This window comes from Chiloscyllium plagiosum, unplaced genomic scaffold (assembly GCF_037043375.1).
Source record: "Chiloscyllium plagiosum isolate Xiang-an unplaced genomic scaffold, Cpla_swu_hap1 HiC_scaffold_21, whole genome shotgun sequence".
In the NCBI taxonomy this organism is placed as follows: Eukaryota; Metazoa; Chordata; class Chondrichthyes; order Orectolobiformes; family Hemiscylliidae; genus Chiloscyllium; species Chiloscyllium plagiosum.
The window spans coordinates 42,066,054-42,084,961 of record NW_028270159.1 but is presented as its reverse complement, the minus strand read 5'-3'; the positions used below and the strand labels follow the sequence as shown (position 1 = coordinate 42,084,961).

General features: G+C 43.0%; 1 protein-coding gene across 3 annotated transcripts in view; it reads left to right on the top strand.

Annotated features, from left to right (window-relative positions):
- Nucleotides 1–18,908, top strand: part of brinp1 (BMP/retinoic acid inducible neural specific 1) — a 379,558-nt gene that overhangs the window by 8,879 nt on the left and 351,771 nt on the right. The window contains exon 1 of one of the 3 annotated variants that reach the window (XM_087998528.1): nt 509–610. The exons of the other annotated variants lie outside the window; for them this stretch is intronic. The gene's annotated coding sequence lies outside the window, so the exon portion shown is untranslated. Of the gene's footprint in view, nt 1–508; nt 611–18,908 lie in introns of those variants that run through there. 3 annotated transcript variants of the gene reach the window in all.

The window sequence follows — 18,908 nt, the reverse complement described above, 5'->3', positions numbered from 1 at the left end:
CCTGTGGTTTAGTTGTATCTCCTCAGCAGTGCCGACAAACATACTCTGCGAACTATAATACTATATATATCCCTTTGAAAAGTCTGTAATTATTTGCAAAAATTTTCACCCATTCGCCATAGAGGGGAGACACACACATATGGACACACACACATATGCACACACACACATACATATGTACACACACACATATACGTACACACAGGCATACATACGTACACACACACATATGGACACACACATGCACACATGTGCATACATACATACACACACACGTGCACACACACGCATACATATGGACACACATACACATGCACACATGCATACATACGTACACACACACGCGCACACACACGCGTGCACACACACACACGCGTGCACACACGCGCGCATGCCCACTGAGTAATGCTTGTTAGGACATTTGATCAGGCAGTGAAAAAACCCAGTCTTTCACTGCCAGAAAGTATTTATTTTTATTGCACTTCTCCATTGATACATTTTAGGAGTTGGGAAGGCAACTGCGCCTTGGGAATGAAAATAATTGGAAAATGTGCAGGTTCTACTTATGGAGATGTTAGCAAGGCTGAATGACAAGGTTCCGACGGTGAAGGTGAGTTCATAAAGTTTGAAATTTTCTGTGAGAGGATGAAATCTTGGCCTCATGGAGTCCTTCATGATGACAAAAGTCTACAATGGGAGGAATATTACTGGCCATCAGGAGGCTGGAGGTCGGCAGTGGAGGGGTGGGGGTGGGGACGGTGTGTGGGGAGGTGGGTGGGGAGTGTGGTTTGCAGCAAAATAACTGAAAGACGCACCCAGGATTATTTGTCCAACGCAATCTCACTCTTTGGGAGATTGCCCACCAGAAGATTGTGAAATTGATTAATAATCAGCCGATTTGAGTAATTTTTTGGCCCACCGAGAGAGGCTGCTGATAGCACTCACTGGCACCTCTTAGCATTTGGTTCACTTTTCAACTTTGCAATCATTTTATAAATCTTTACCATTTGTAGAGCTGACTGGTCCAGGGGCATGACTCTCGTTCTGGGCCTTTTGTTGACTGAGTATGCCAGAGGTCCCCCTTTCAAATCCTGGGCCAGCCCTTTCAGCATGCCTGTTCCTGCTGGTTGTCTTCTTGTGTGCCATAGTGGTAGCGGCCGTACCTCAAGGCCAGAAGATCTGTGTTCAGCTCCCACCTGAAGCTGATGTGGATAACATGTCAGTCTGAAGCGGTTGATATCAATTTTTCTGCTGACGGCTGGGTCGTTGTTCCCCTCTGCCCCCATTTGTGGAGAGACCACCATCCTCATGGAGGGAACTTCCAAATGGGCACTCAATGGGAAGTAAAACCACATCCTCAGGATGGGGCCAGGACAGGTTAATCTCTGTAGCCCCACTGGCCCACCACCCCCATCAGTGTGTTTGCGCAGAAATCATGAGTCCTTCTCCCTTCTGAATTTTAATTTGTCCTTAACCTCCATGAGGAAATCTCCATGATAAGGCTGACCCAATGTTTAAAGCCTCCTTGAAGAGCGCCCTCTTCTTTTGTGGTTCAGGAACTGCTGGCTCAGTGTTCAAGAGAGTAGGTTCTTCACTTTGGAGGCCAGGATGCCAGCTGTAATACAATTGCAGAGCTGGTCACAATGGGGATTCGAAAAAGCAGTGTAAAACCTGGTTCAATTGGATAAACATCAAATACCATTTCCACTGCTTGGGCAGGTGCTGAACTTCAAGAGAACGTTACATAATCACCACAGCAATGAAGGTTTGAACAATTCTTTTATACAGAGAGTGGTTAGAATTATATTGTTAGTTGTGAAAGGAGAGTACTAAAGGATAAAGGGAGTTTAGACAATGCACATCTTAAAGTGCATTCTAGCCAATGAGTGTAGTCACTGACGGAATGTAGACCATTTGTGCAGAGTAAGGCTTCCCAAGCTGCAATGTTAAGTCTTCATTTCTTTCAAAGAGATTCCCTGTAACCTTTGCTCACCCACCACTCACTCACTTCTCCGAATAGAGATTACATTTTTCAGTTCTTAACTGACACAAGCATAAGACTTTCTTTATCTGCGAGGGGTTCTGCTGCTTGTTGATAAGCCCAGCTTGCAGGATTGTATTTCGTCAACATTAGAGAATAGATCACTGATGTGAGATTTACCCACACGAGTCCGCTGCACCCAGTCTACACACTGCATTGCAAAGATAACCAGTTTGTGGCAACTGTATTGCACCAATGTGAGAATAGGAGCAATTCTCTTATTTAAAATGAGTGGTAGATTCTAGACATTGCTCAATTTAACTTTCATACTTGTCTGAAAAGACTATTGTGTCCTCAGATTAAACTCACCACCAGATAGCTCTCTCTAATGAGAGAGCAGCCTTATGGTTCACTGGAACTAGGGCGACTTTATTTTTGATTTGTTTGTGGGATGTAACATTTGTTGCCTATAGCTAAATGCAGTTAAAAGTGGATCACATTGCTGTGTGTCTACAGTCACATGTAAGGATGGAGAATTTACTTCCTGAAAGGGTATCAGTGAACCAAATGTTTTTTTTAATGACAGCCAATCATTTTGACTTGATAGAGGTGTGTAAGATGATGAGTGGCATAGATCGAGTGGATAGCCAGAGATTTTTTCCAAGGGCAGAAATGGCGACCATGAGGATGCATAATTTTAAGGTAATTGGAGCTATGTTTAGGGGAGATGCAAGAGGTAGATTCTTTATACAGAGAGTGGTGGGCGTGTGGAAGAAACTGCCAGCAGTGGTAGTAGAATCAGATATATTAGAGACATTTGAGCAACTCTTGGATAGGCACATGGATGATAGTAAAACATAGGGTGTGTAGGCTAGTTTGATCTTAGAGGTCGACATCACATCAAGGGCCGAAGGGTCTGTACTGTGCTCTTCTATATTCCGTAGTGCTTACCTGGGTGCTATTGGATGAGCTTTGTATTCTAGAATTATATTGAATTCAAATCTCGTCGAGTATTAGTCTGGGGTTCTGGATTACTAGTCCAGTGACTTTACTGGACTACCCCTCCCTCTGTGTGTTTCAAAATGGAATGTGAGTGGAACAAGGCTGTACGGATTGTTCTGGGGCATGCTGCCATTCTGGACAGCTGCAGCCAAAGGGTTACATGTGACATTGAGGGAACCACATCTGTTGTACGTCAAGAGGTTACAATTGGCTGGGAACATGCCACATTAGGGTAATGGTAATCAGAAAAGCTGGTGTTAGCTAGCACACTCACCAAGGAATGTTCTGCAGAAGCCTAACCAAGTGGAATACAGTCGGTTCCGCTATAATGCACGTTTCTCCAATGTGAATTGGCTATAACACGACTGATGAATTTAGACCAGTGTTTGTCGAAGGCAAAGTTTCCTGTCCTGTATTGGCTTTAATACGATCCTGGTCCCATGAGTTTAAATGGCATTGCTATTGCACCATTTTCTTATAATGTGGGAACAGAACCATGATGTTATATCAGAACTGATTGTATAAAACTGGCCACTTATTAGCCACCACTTCTGATATTCCTACCCCATTGAAACCAATGGGGTAGCAAAGTTGTTACCTGAGTGGGCTTTCTTTTGCTGCTATTGCTACTTGCCTGCCTTGTTGATGACTGTTTTCAAAATCTGTCAATCAATTTCTGCTAAAAGCCTCATAAGCAACCCATGGGTGCTAATTATTTCTCCAGAATTGGATCACACCTTCCTCTCAAGGTTTGCTTCCGATCTCCAAATTGAATATGCAGTCCCTTCAAGCTGTTGCAGGATTTTATATTCTGTGGGCAATTTCTCAACACTCCTGATGCTTCTGTATATCTATATGCAAAGTTAGTTGACTCCAGATGTTCTAATATGATTAGACTCATTACCTTTACCCCGTATTTTTGTCCAAGCTCAAAATAGAGTCATGGAAATGTACAGCCCGGAAACAGACCCTTCGGTCCAACTCGTCCATGCTGACCAGATATCCTAGATAAATCCAGTTCCATTTGTCAGCATTTTGCCCAAATCTCTCTAAACCCATCCTATTCATACACCCATCCAGATGCCTTTTAAACGTTATAATTGTACCAACCTCCAACACTTCCTGTGACAGATCTGTGTGAAAATGTTGCCGCTTACGTCCCTTTTAAATCTTTCCCCTCTCACCTTAAACCCATGCCCTCTAGTTCTGGATTCCCCCACCCCAGGAATAAGATATTGTCTATTTACCCTATCCACGCCCCTCATGATTTTAGAAATCTCTATAAGCTTCTGATGCTCCAGGGAAAATACCCTAGACTATTCAGCCTCTCCCTCCAACCCTGGCAACATCCTTGAAAATCTTTTCTGAACCCTTACAAGTTTCACAACATCCTTCCTATAGCAGGGAGACCAGAATTGCGCAGTATTCCAAAAGTGGCCGAACAAATGTTCTGTACAGCTGCAACATGACCTCCTAACTCCTATACTTAATGCACTGACCAATAAAGGAAAGCATAACAAACACCTTCTTCACTACCTTACCTACTTGTGACTCTCCTTTCAAAGAATTATGAACCTGCACTCCGAGGTCTTTTTGTTCAGCAACACGCCCCAGGACCTTACTGTTAAGTGTATGTGTCCTGCTCTGATTTGCTTTTCCAAAATTTATCTAAATTAATCTCCATCTGTCATTCCTCAGCCCTTGAGAGGGTAGTTGCGTCTTCGGTTCAGTTTCTCATCAAAAAGATGTGCCTCCATCCCTAGCACTGCACAATTTAGTATTTTTCTTTACACGAATACATGGGTGAAAAATAATGAATGCAGAATTTTGTCCTGATCTACTCATGTATGCATTTCTCTGTACAAACTCCCCGCATAAGGTGCATCTCTCATTGGGAAGTTGCTTTGGTGAGACTGGAAACTTGTGAGCATAAATAGAGACTCATGTATTTTTAAAAATGCAATAACCTGTGTGGCATTTTGGGTGAAATTGTCTTTTGTGAAGTACCCAGTGCATAGTTTGATTCATAGGTCAACCACAGCATGTTGAACGTGACAAGAGAATGCAACCGAAAGCCTGTTTCTCGTTACCTATTTCCTGATGTGTAGTGTCGGCCTAGTCTGGAGTAGGTACTTGAAACTAGAACCTTTCACAGCACGTCACGAACTCCCAACACAGGCAGCACGCACAATTACATCACTGGTAGTTTAATGAATGTATGGAGCAGGAAACCTGTTATTGTTCTGCAGCTAAAATGGCTCAGTGCCTCCAACTGGAAGCAGGGCAAAGAAATTCAGCTTCCATAAAATTGGAAAAAAAGTAACAAGCATGCATCCTCAAATAACGTGAACACATTACTGAAATCTTAGCTTTCAATGCAGTGATGGAGAATATTACCTTTCTGGTTGTTACATTTTATTTTATTTCTTTCTTTCATGGGATGTGGGTGTTACTGCCAAGACCATCAGTTGTTGCCCAATCCTTGAGCTGAGAGGCTTGCTGAGACTTGAGAAAGCAGTTCAGGGTCAATCAGGTTGCTCTGGGTCGGGATTCCCACATAAACCAGATTGGGTAAGATTCGTGGATTTTCTTCCCTAAAGATCCTTTCCTTGGGTTCTTGCAGCAATGAGTGATATCTGTCATGGCATCCTTATGGAAGCTAGCTTTAAATTCGTGCTTTATTAATTTCACCACTGGGATTTCAACCCATCTCCCCAGAGAATTAGCCTGGCTCTCTGCATTAGATTACTAGTCCAGTGACATTGCCATTACACAGCTATTGTATTGAAAATTTGCATTTGAAAATGTGTCACTTTATTAGCAACTTCTGCTGCTTAAAGATGAAATACAGACACTGCCAGCAACATGAACAAGTATTTGAGTGCTCCTGAGATGGTTTAAATGGGTGACATTTGACTGCTAATTTTTCCTTTTTGTTAGAAAATCATTTTTTGCATCACTGGTTACTACCCTGGAGATGATTTGACAAAGCAAGTTGATGGGTGATGCCATCAGAGCCAGGCTGTTACAGTGGAACCTTGCCAGACTTAAAATAGCCCTGGGTTCAGTGGGTCTACGGTCACTGTGTTGGCACAATGTCGTGGCTTAAATTCGAGAGACCAGCAGCTACTTCAGGATTTAACGATTCAGTTTTTGCCGTTTATTCAGAATCAGTGCTACTTCCTTGCACAAATTGTTTTGTTTGATAGACAGAGGTTTGGATTAATTTCTCTCAGAGAGTCATGTGAATATGCATCTTTGTAATGCAGTATTATAGGGGCTGTCAAGTCTCTTCAATCAATTAGTTCACAGAATTTATTCAAGCACCAGTGAGAGAGGCTGTAATCGTGCCTCTGGTACTCTATTTGTCCTTGTCCTGTCCAGGGTTCCCAGAGCATTCAATTTGATCAGTCTTCTCTTCCCCATTGACTCACCTTCAAGGGAGCTGCTCTTAATCAGTGTCACTGCCACTGACCACAACAGAGCCAACTCAACCCTAATGTCACAAACGCCTCCTGTGTGCCTGCGGCAGTACCCCGAGATCACCTACCACTCCATCTTTGTATCTGCACTCTCCTTTTGAGAACAGCAGATTAAGAGCTGATCTAATTGTGGTGATTAAACTATTTGATAAGGTGAATGAAGGGGGAGTATTTCCTCTTGCGGTGATGTTACTTATCAAAGGGGCATTGCATTTAAAATGAAAATCAAGGTGTTTAGCAGTGACATGAGTAGCTTTTCTTTCAAAGAGTAGTTAAAATCTGCAAACAAACACAGAGAATGCTGGAGAAACTCAGCAGGTCTGGCAATGTCTGTGCAGAGAGCAAAACAGAGAGTTAATGTTTTGAGGGCAGTATGATTCTTCTACAAAACAGTGTTCTACAGATATGTTAATCTGTTTCTCTTTCCACAGATGCTTTCAGACATGCTGAGTTTCTCCAGGCAGTTTGTGTTTATTTCGGATTGCCAGCATCTGCAATGCTTTGCCTACATTAATCAAAATTTGGAACAATTTCAAAATGGCACAGAAATTGAAAGACTGGAATTGATTGTTTGTTTTGTTTGGTAAGAACACTGGATGTTATATAACTAAGGTAGGAAAATGGAGTTCAACTACACATGAGCTCTGACTGGGGAATAAGACTTAGAGGATGAATGACCTAACTCTAGTTCACTCCCTCCGATGATCTGGGGGTCAGTTTCTTAACATTCAGCTTTACATCATCAAAACTGTGCTGCAGAGAGTCTGAGGTAGAGGCTTTGTTTCATAATGAATATCTGTCATGTATACTTTAAAATTAGATAGATTCATATCAAGGGCAAAGATTGCATTGTTTATTATTTTTGATGTTACAAGAGCCACAGGAACATGGATCAAATTCACTCCAAAAACGGTGCTCTATTCACTCTTGCGTTGCATGTAAAATAAAACAGTTTGTTGGTTTTCAGTTGGCTTTGTCTCAGTATTGTATTTATTGCGCTGCTTTCAGGTGCACAGGAGACACAGAGAGCCAATTCCTTACATTGTTCCTTGTGCAAAAACAGAGCCACAGTGCTTAGATGTTTTAGAATCTGGGATTACGGTGCTGTTCCCTGGGGCACAAATTTGAAATAATTAAAAGAAGAATCAAAAGGAAATGAAAACGTCCTCGTGTAGCAAGTGGATCTCACTGCCCGAGAGCGTGGCAGGGGCAGGCACGTTCACAATTGAAGTGGGTTTTTGTGGGCAGAAAAAAAAAGGGCACTTATCGGGAAAAGACAAGCAAAAACCACTAAGTGAAGTGTTAATTCAGAGAGCCAGTACAGACACAATGGGCTAAAAGGCCTCCTCAAATCTGTGCCAATATCATCAAAGTCTATTATAACACTGATTGATATACAGCAAATTCGCTTGGATGTCCTGGCCCCCAAATTGGTACCCAGAATTCCAATCTGCAACAGAAAGTGAGCCTCTGATATTGCCTACTATTTAAGTTGTCCTCTGGCCATTTTGTAATGGAGCCTTTCAATATCCTGATGTTTCCCTCAGTAAAGATGCAGAGTCAAGCATAGTGGGGAGATATCTCTTGCTGTTTTACCCTGTCTCTCAGACCTACCCCACTTACACCTATGCTCCCTGTCGCTTTATGACAAAGCACAATCCCTTCCTTCTCTGCTACTCTGTGTCAGTGTGGGGTCTTTAGACACCAGCCAGACAGTGGTCAGAGAGTCCAGAAGATGAATCGGGTGAGTGGGGTGGTGCTCAGTGGACACTGTTCAATTAGGAAGCTACGGGGTGGGGGTGGGGATGCGGGAATGAACATTGGCAGGAGTGGGAGGGCATGGAGTGAACATTGCTGAGGATGGGAGCCATTATCCCAACCTGGTTGATGGGGGAGGCTGACTGGGCGATTGTGAGTTTGCTTTTGTGTTGTAGAGATTCCCAGGAACTGGGTGAAATGTGAGATTCCCAGTCTCAGTGTTTTGATTGTGATACAGTCCAGGTGTATTGCACTTTTGGACCCCCAACAACTGTGTTATGTCGTTTCCACAGTATTCCTCCATGTACATAATCGTATGTTGAGATTTTTTTGGATAGCATTTGCTTTGATATCGTTACTTTATTTCTAAAAGTCCTATGTGAGTGTTTTGGATGCTAATGTAAGAATGAATGATTCCATTGATCAGTTTAATGTACTCTTCCACTCTGAAACCTGTGTATCACACACTACCAGCATGTGTGTTCTCCGGTATTTCTAATTGCCCACCACTCCTATCACTCTATTGATCTGAGTTGCTCAAGTTTCTGAGCTTTTGTATTAGCCACGCTGTTCCCACTTCGTTACTATGTTGTAAGTTTCTCATGTCTTTCTGGATTATCAGTGAGTTGGAACAGAAATGTGGTTCAGCCGACAATTTCCTCAAGAACAGACCAGTTAACATTTCAGATGTAGGCCTTCTCTTTGACTAGATGATTAGATAATGGAACCACACTTGTAACATTAACCCATCCCTTCTCTCTGGAAGTGCTAAGTGACCAGTTGCACAGTTTGAGCTGTTTCTGTTCTTGTTTCCAATTTACAGCATCTGTAGTTTTATTTTAGTTCATTGTCAGGATACGAAAGTCATGAGCAAGATCGATATTCATTCACCATCCCAGTTTCCCTTGAGAAGAATTTCCTAAAGTGCTGTTGTCCCTGTCAGTGCTGGCACTCCCAAAGTACTGTTCTGTAGATGGTTTCAAGATTTGATTTGGTGACAGTGATGGAACAGCAGCAACGTATATTCAAACTGCTATGATGTGTAACTGGGATGGAGATTTGCAGATGCTGATGTTCACTTTCCTGTTTATTCACAATTTACGTCACTACATTTTCAGAACCAGCAATCATCCATTATTGTCTTTGAGAGGGTGATGATGAGCTGCCATCTTGAATACACATGACTGTCTTACCATCCTTACCTGGTCTGGCCTACATATGATTCCAGACCCGCAGCAATGTGGTTGACTCTTAACTGCCCTCTGGGCAATTAGGGATGGGCAGTAAACACTGGCTTAGCCAGAGATGCCCTCATCCCATGAATGAAAAAAAATTCACTTGCACAGTTAAAATTGGGCTCATTGTTTTTCCAACTTTTTAGTCACAGTTTAGGTTATTAGTCCAAAGACAACCTCTATGCGACTGTATCTACAAATCTTACCAAGTGTTGGATTTGGCCAACACTTTTGCTTATAAAACTGCAAACTGCTTTCCATTGACTGTGTACCTATTTTACTGGCCATCCGTCAGTGCCTTTAACCCAGTATTCATCCCAGCGTTTACTGTTTGTTTATTCTCACCATGCTAATCTTAAAGAGCTTTTGACCTGTCCAAGGGATTGGCCATTTTGCAACATACATCATACCCCAGTGCATTATCTTTATCTCTCCCTTTCTTGGTATGTGGCTGAAGTTGTAAAGAATCACAATAGTCTTACCAGGCGATAGGGTTGCTCTCTCATTAGAGAGAGAGAGAGAGAGCGAGACAACTGGCAATCGTTTAACTTGAGCGCTTGGAGGTATGAAAAGAGCTTACGGCCATACATATACATAATTTATGCTGTGGATAAGCTGTCAGAACACTTTAACAATATTGCGTATATTCATTGTTAAATATTACAAGTCTTGTAGTTTCCATGAATTATTAATTGAACTTAGAATGTTGTGTCTAGGAGGGTGTGAACACGAAAAGCCAATGAAGTTCTGGTTGCAGTGTCTTGACATGGTACTTAAGCCAGTATGTGTGGGACATGCTTGATGGTCTTTATCGATCAGGAACATCAATTCTTCTGTTTCACGGATGCTGCCTAACCTGCTGTGCTTTTCCAGCACCACACTCTTGAGTCTGATCTCCAGCATCTGCAGTTCTCACTTCCTCCTTGATGGTCTTTATCCCAGCTATCATTTTCACAAGTTCACAAAGCGAGAATTTCAGTCATTTTGTACGTGATAAAGTATTTGGCAGGTTATCAGTGATTACTACGCATGGCTCCATCAGAGCACGTTGCTTCAAACTTGTATGCATTGCATATGGTAAAATCAGACAGTAGCTGCAGAGGGAGGGATCATAAAACGAGACTTAATGTTGGGTTGCATCTGCTGGGAATTTATCGTTGAACGCTGATGGATGTGAGGATCAGAAAGAAGGACGCCATCATTTTCATAACACTTGCAGAAGCCCACATTCATTTGGCAGGACTTGAAATTCCCTCAGATAGGGACATAGTGAGGGTGGAGGATAAAACTGTAGGAAAACAGAAGGGCCCAGCAGAAGATCAGAAATGACTTGTTGACCTGCTTTTCAAAAGAAGTTGAGGCATGTTGGACGATCAATGTCTGTCCTGTGGTGTTCCAAACCCGAGTACCGCAATGGGGTCCCACTTCTTCGGACAACTCAGGCCTGTTCACAATCCCTGTGCTCTCATATTATGCAACGTCATTGAATTATGAGATACCAGTTGGATTTGTGTGCATTTTATCCCTGTTCTCAGCTGCCCTCAGGTTCCTTGAAGACATGAAACTGAGTTTATTCAGGTAGATGTAGTTACTGGTTTTGATATTCTTCTGATATCATGGCCAATGTTTATTTCTCAGACAACTCCAGAAAATAGCAGATGATTGGGGTTATTTATTTTGTTTGCTGTTGTGGGACCTTGCTGTGCATATCTTAATTTTTATGCACTTGTGGGATGTGCGCATTTATAGCTCAGCCCTAATTTCCCTCCAAATGCCTTGTTTTCAGAGGTTAGTTCAGACTCAAATGCATGGCTGTGGGTCTGAAGTCAACATGTCGCTCAGACCAAGTCATGGCTGATTTCCTCTCCTGAAACACATTTGTGAACCAAATGGGTTTCTTCAAAGATCTCGTAGTCTCATAACCATCACTAATATAGCTGGTATTTCATTCAAATTGGCACATTTACAGTACAGCAGAAGTGGCATGTAAGAAAATTCTGTATTGTGTCTAAACCCCTTTCGCATTCTGAGAGGCCATTAAAAACCATGTATAAATTCAGAAGTGTTTACTTTCATTCTTCAAGGAACTTTCCTTTCTGAGCCCTGACCATAACTCTGTCTCATCTGAGACGTGCAAAACAACAATGTAGTGGTCTGTTTGCTGATTGGCTATTTCCAAGTTACCAGTATGTTCAGAGATATGTAATGTGTTGTGTATATATGTTTGTACAATTCAGTAAGGTGCTATATATAAGTGCATGTCTTTATTTTGTACACATGGCCTGCGTAGAAATTCAACATTTCTGGGCTATGGTGGGGTTGGGAGGGGAGCTGGAAGCTTGCTGCATGCTGGTTTAAGGGATCAGATGGTGATGTGATCTGACTCATTTAATAACCCTTAAGTGAAGAAAAGTAAAATTTCCCCTAATTTAGTCTGTGATTGACATTTAAAACAATTTAATTTGGGATTGGACCAATGCTAATTAGCAATCCCGATAGGCAATCCAAACTGTTAGGAACAACAGCTTTGTGATTAATGTAGAGAAACACTGTGCTGTCAGGGAGAGTTTGTTAATGAGGTAAGTTTGAGGTAGGGGATGGGAAGGGGAGAGGATGTCGGGGGAAAGAAAAGACAACTGAGATATCAGTTGTCCTTGATATCTTTGGCATGCAGGCTGTGCTGAACATTTGAATCATGTGGTAATGTTTATAATGTGTTTTTTTTTAAGATTAGATTCCGTACAGTGTGGAAACAGGCCCTTCGTCCCAACAAGTCCACACTGACCCTCTTAAGAGTAACCCACTCAGACCCATTTCCCTCTGACTAATGCACCTAACACTACGGGCAATTTAGCATGGCCAATTCACCTGACCTGCACATCTTTGGACTGTTGGGGGAAACCGTTGCACCCGGAGGAAACCCATGCAGACACAGACAGAACGTGCAAACTCCATCACCTGAGGCTGGAATTGAACCTGGGTCCTTGGCACTGTGAGGCAACCAAGCTGGCCAATGAGCCGCTGTGCCACCATGTTCTTAGCTCTTATTCTTTACAGTTAGAGTTCCATTGATGCTAACTTCTTTTGTAGAATCTTGGTTCCATGGGATGAATCAATTCACCAAGCAGTTTGCATGTCTTGATATCCCAAATATCACGAAGACTTTGAGACAGGGTTCGTCCCCTTCTCCATATGACCCAGTGCCTGCTCGTCAGGTGGGACTTTCTCAGGTTCCAGATGACAAAACCACACCAAGGCTAAAAACGTAGAAGAGAAGGCAAAGAACATGATAGTAAATGCCAAGTTAAACCTTTATGGGAGGAAGGAAAAGCTGTCAGAAGGAAAGATCTGGTCAGAGCCAGGGGCATGGAAGAACAGGAAAAGAGAAGTGTGTCACTTGATTTTGTCTAACATTTAGATAAAAGGATAACCACAGTATAATAGATAAAGAATTGGTCAATGCAGGTCGGTCAGATTACAGGTGAGAGTGAGAAGGTGATGAAATCAGTGAGGGGAAAAATTGCATTTGAGTGTAACATGAAAGATTGGAAACAGGAGTAAGCTATTCTGCTGCCGAAGTCTGCACTGTTCAGCGAGAACATAACTGATCTGTATGCCAGCTGCTTTTGCCTGCCTTTGCTCCATATTCCTTGGTAGTCTTATCTGGCAAAAATCTAGCCGTGTCAGTTTTGAAATCTCAAATTACTCCAGAATTTGATGCCTGAAGCTGGACGAGATTCCAGAATTCTGATGCCACTTGCCATGTAGACGTGTTTGCTGGTTTGCTGTGTAGACGTGTTTGCTAGTTTGCCGTGTAGACGCGTTTACTGGTTTGCCGTGTAGACGTGATTACTGGTTTCCTGTGTAGACGTGTTCGCTGTTTGCCGTGCAGACGTGTTCGCTGGTTTGCCGTGTAGACGTGATTACTGGTTTTACCGTGTAGATGTGTTTGCCGGTTTGCCGTGTAGACGTGTTTGCTGGTTTGCCGTGTAGACGTGTTTACTGGTTTGCCGTGTAGACGTGTTTGCTAGTTTGCCGTGTAGACGTGTTTACTGGTTTCCTGTGTAGACGTGTTCGCTGTTTGCTGTGTAGACGTGTTTGCTGGTTTGCCGTGTAGATGTGTTTGCCGGTTTGCCGTGTAGACGTGTTTGCTGGTTTGCCGTGTAGACGTGTTTGCTGGTTTGCCGTGTAGACGTGTTTACTGGTTTGCCGTGTAGACGTGTTTGCTAGTTTGCCGTGTAGACGTGTTTACTGGTTTCCTGTGTAGACGTGTTCGCTGTTTGCTGTGTAGACGTGTTTGCTGGTTTGCTGTGTAGATGTGTTTGCCGGTTTGCCATGTAGACGTGTTTGCTGGTTTGCCGTGTAGACGTGTTTGCTGGTTTGCTGTGTAGACGTGTTCGCTGGTTTGCCATGTAGACGTGTTTGCCGTGTAGACATGTTTGCTGGTTTGCTGTGCAGACGTGTTCGCTGGTTTGCCAGGTAGACGTGTTTGCCGTGTAGACGTGTTTGCTGGTTTTCTGTGTAGACGTGTTTGCTGGTTTGCCATGTAGACGTGTTTGCCGTGTAGACGTGTTTGCTGGTTTGCCATGTAGACGTGTTTGCCGTGTAGACGTGTTTATGGTTTGCTGTGTAGACGTGTTCGCTGGTTTGCCATGTAGACGTGTTTGCTGGTTTGCTGTGTAGATGTGTTTGCCGGTTTGTCATGTAGACGTGTTTGCTGGTTTGCCGTGTAGACGTGTTTGCTGGTTTGCCGTGTAGACGTGTTTGCTGGTTTGCTGTGTAGACGTGTTTGCTGGTTTGCTGTGCAGACGTGTTCGCTGGTTTGCCATGTAGACGTGTTTGCTGGTTTGCCGTGTAGACGTGTTTGCTGGTTTGCTGTGTAGACGTGTTTACTGGTTTGCTGTGTAGACGTGTTTACATGTTTGCCGTGTAGACGTGTTTGCTGGTTTGCTGTGTAGACGTGTTTACATGTTTGCCGTGTAGACGTGTTTGCTGGTTTGCTGTGTAGACGTGTTTGCTGGTTTGCTGTGTAGATGTGTTTGCTGGTTTGCTGTGTAGACGTGTTTGCTGGTTTGCCATGTAGACGTGTTTGCCGTGTAGACGTGTTCACCGGTTTGCTGTGTAGACGTGTTTGCTCGTTTGCTGTGTAGACGTGTTTGCTGGTTTGCTGTGTAGACGTGTTTGCTGGTTTGCTGTGTAGACGTGTTTGCTGGTTTGCTGTGTAGACGTGTTTGTCGGTTTGCTGTGTAGACGTGTTTGCTGGTTTGCCGTGTAGACGTGTTTGCTGGTTTGCTGTGTAGACGTGTTTGCTGGTTTGCTGTGTAGACGTGTTTGCTGGTTTGCTGTGTAGACGTGTTTGCCGTGTAGACGTGATTACTGGTTTGCCGTGTAGACGTGATTACTGGTTTTGCCATGTAGATATGTTTGCTGGTTTGCTGTGTAGACGTGTTTGCTGGTTTGCCGTGTAGACGTGTTTGCTGGTTTGCCATGTAGATGTATTTGCTGGTTTGCTGTGTAGACGTGTTTACTGGTTTGCCATGTAGACGTGTTTTCTGGTTTGCCGTGTAGACGTGTTTACTGGTTTGCCATGTAGTCGTGTTTGCCGGTTTGCCGTGTAGACGTGTTTGCTGGTTTGCCATGTAGCCGTGTTTTCTGGTTTGCCGTGTAGACGTGTTTACTGGTTTGCCGTGTAGACGTGTTTATGGTTTGCTGTGTAGACGTGTTTACTGGTTTGCCATGTAGACGTGTTCGCTGGTTTGCCATGTAGACGTGTTTGCTGGTTTGCCGTGTAGACGTGTTTGCTGGTTTGCCATGTAGACGTGTTTACTGGTTTGCCGTGTAGACGTGTTTATGGTTTGCCGTGTAGACGTGTTTACTGGTTTGCCATGTAGACGTGTTCGCTGGTTTGCCGTGTAGACGTGTTTGCTGGTTTGCTGTGTAGACGTGTTTACTGGTTTGCTGTGTAGTCGTGTTTGCTGGTTTGCTGTGTAGACGTGTTTACTGGTTTGCCATGTAGACGTGTTTGCTGGTTTGCCGTGTAGACGTGTTTACTGGTTTGCCATGTAGTCGTGTTTACTGGTTTGCCGTGTAGACGTGTTTACTAGTTTGCCGTGTAGACGTGTTTACTGGTTTGCCATGTAGTCGTGTTTACTGGTTTGCCATGTAGACGTGTTTGCTGGTTTGCCATGTAGATGTGTTTGCTGGTTTGCCGTGTAGATGTGTTTGCTGGTTTGCCGTGTAGACGTGTTCGCTGGTTTGCTGTGTGGACATGTTTGCTGGTTTTCTGTGTGGACATGTTTACTGGTTTTCTGTGTGGACATGTTTACTGGTTTGCCATGTAGACGTGTTCGCTGGTTTGCCGTGTAGACGTGTTTGCTGGTTTGCCATGTAGTCGTGTTTACTAGTTTGCCGTGTAGACGTGTTTGCTGGTTTGCCATGTAGACGTGTTCGCTGGTTTCACTCCCAAATGGCCTCACTCTAAATTTATGAACATGTTCCATGTTCTTGACTCCTTCCCAGCAGAATTCACTTCTCTGTATCTATCCTGTTGAATTCTTTTGACATTTAAACGGTTCAATTAGGAGACCTTACAGTCTCTGATCCACAAGGGAATACTGGCTAAGTGTATGCATCTGAACCCAATTTAATCCCTGAAATCCACTATTATTCTGGTGAATGAATCGTTGTTGCATCGGCTTTAAAAATCAGTATATATCCTTTGTTGGAGAGGTCTTGTGGCACAGAGGTCCTGCATCTGAGCCAAACAGGCCTAGCTTCAAATCCTACCTATGCCAGAGACTGTCATTTGGACAGGTGGATTAAACATGTCCGTATTTTTTCCATGGGTTGTGATGTCCAAAAATGAATGTTATTCTCCAAGCAGAGTGTGACCAAGCAATTTATTCACAATGTACATTATGGTACAAATATTAATTGAAAATCCTGTAGTGTCATTGGCATCCATGCCGGCGCGCTTGCATATCATAATATTGTCTGAACAAAACAAAGTGCACCATTGTAGTAATTAGTCATGTTGATTTTGCTCAAATAAAATGGTGCTGATGCTTATTCATCAAATTGGCAAATAGAACAGCAGTTTTAAATTCTGACACATAATCATTCACTGTTAACATCAAGAGCTGTCATTAATAGACAGATGTTCAAAGGAGTGATAATTAGGGCAAGTGATTTGTTATCACAGTGATCCACCTAGAAACTGGGCTCTTCACTGTCTTGGGACTTGTAACGCAAAGTGGTTGAATTCAGACCCCAAGCTGTGTATTAATGTGCAGGACTTGATGTGGTGCAGCGTGGGATGTTGAGCGACACTGAATCGCTTTGTCTTGTGGAACGGGCAGTTGATTTCCTGCTGGATAAATTCTTCAAGTTTCTCAAATGCAAACCGAGGGTCTGTCTCATTGCAGTTTCTCATCCTCAGCTGTTCTATGAAGACTAATCTGATCACGTCTCGACACAAACTCAAATGTAAAAGTAGGACTGATTATTACTAAATTAGAGGTATCCGTGTATCCAAGCAACAACACGTGCACTGTAGGGCTTCTGAGTGCAGCCTAATTTAGTAAGTGTGAATAAAATGCTCACTGTTCTCACTGCAGGGAGCACAGGAAAACCTTTGCAATATGAGACTCATATATTGAGTAAAATTAATTGACATCAGCTCGCTTAGCAGTCAGCAGTAATGATGGAGTATGGATTTTTCGAGGCTTGATTAGTCACGTAGTGAACTATCTTTTGTTTTTAGTTGCTACACTTACTTTTAGAACCTAACTTGATTGTGAGCAGTGTCTCAGTTTGTAGCAGTGTTGCTTTTGTGTCTTAAGTGTCAAGTTGCTCCATGTCTATTTCCAGAGACAGGAGCACAAAAATGTAGATTGACACGGTGGCGCAGTACTGAGGGACAGCTGCTCTGTTGGAAGAGCCACATTTTTATATATGGCAGTTAACCAAATGTCTATCTCTCCCTCAGATGGATGTAAAAGACCCTATGGCCCCACTCAGGGAAGAGTTCAGAAGATTTTTCCCAGTCTTCTGACTAACGTTAGTCTTTCAACCAACTCTTAAACCTGGGCATTTTATCCATCGCTGCTTGTGGGAGTTGACAGTGTGTAATTTGGTTGCCATATTTCCTACATTACAATAGTGATTCCTTTCCAGCAGCAGTGAAGCAATTTGGATGTCCTTAGATGGTTGAAGGTGCCTTAGAAATGCATTTTTTGTGTCTTAATTAAGAGCTTTAGAGGGTAGCACTTGAGCAGCATCCCTCCTTTTGAGTCTGCAGGTTTGAGACACACCACAGGACTGAGTAACCATGGAAGGTGCATTAATAACAAATCCACACATGCTGGTTATTAACCTGCAATTCCTTCCAATGCATGCCAGTGGCAGACAGTAGAAATGGGAGAGACTGCTGGTCTATCCTGATGGAAAAGCAAGGCAGAACCTTTGTCTCACTGTAAGCTTTTCTAGCTCAAAGCAAATCATCCCAACTTCTGTGATCTTCATTTTGAGGTGCTCTCAATCGAAGTGTTCAGATTCATAAAGTATTTGAAACAGTGTGGATAAACCAGTTTCGTTGACAAGCACATCAATACTCCGAGATCACACATTTATGATAAATGGTCAAAAAGTGAAGCAAAGAACTTTTCTTAGATTAGCGTGTTTTTACAATCAAGAATGCACTGTCATTGGGTGGTAGAGTAGATTTAACAAAAATAATTGGCTTTTTTTTGTATGTTCATGAGATGTGGACATTATTATCTCGGGCTGCACTTTTTGCCCAGTTCTATTTGTTCTTGTGTTGCATTCAATTATATTGTCCATGAAGAAGCTCCCCCAGTGCTGTTAGAAATGCAATTGCAGAATATTGACCCAGTGACACTGAAGGAATGATGAAATGCTTCCAAGTCATTGATGTGCGGGGATCAGAAGGGAACTTGCAGGTTGCGTTGTTCCCATACATCGGTCGTCCGTGACTTTCGCGGTAGTAGAAATTATGGGTTGGAAGGGGCTGTCAAGAGTCTCAGAATAATTGGAGAGTAGATGGTACACACTACTGCTTCATGAGGCAGTGAAGGTTTAAGTGATGGATGGAGTGCCAATCAGTGGGCTGCTTTCTCCTTGGTGGTGCCGAGTGTCTCAAGTGTTATCGGAACACTACTCCTCCAGGCAAATAGAGGGTATTCTATCACACTCCTTACTTGTGTCTTGTAGATGTTGGACACACTTTGAGGCAATAAGTTATTTGCTCAAAATTCCTAGCCTTTGATCTGCTGTCAGAGCCACAATGCTTAAATGACTAGTCTTTGTATGTTTTGGCCAATAATAACAGCCAGGATGTTAATTGGGTGGGGGGGGGTGAGCGGGGCTCAATGATTGAATTTGAAGGGTATATGGTTAGACTCTCTTGTTGGAGATGGGCATTACCTGGCA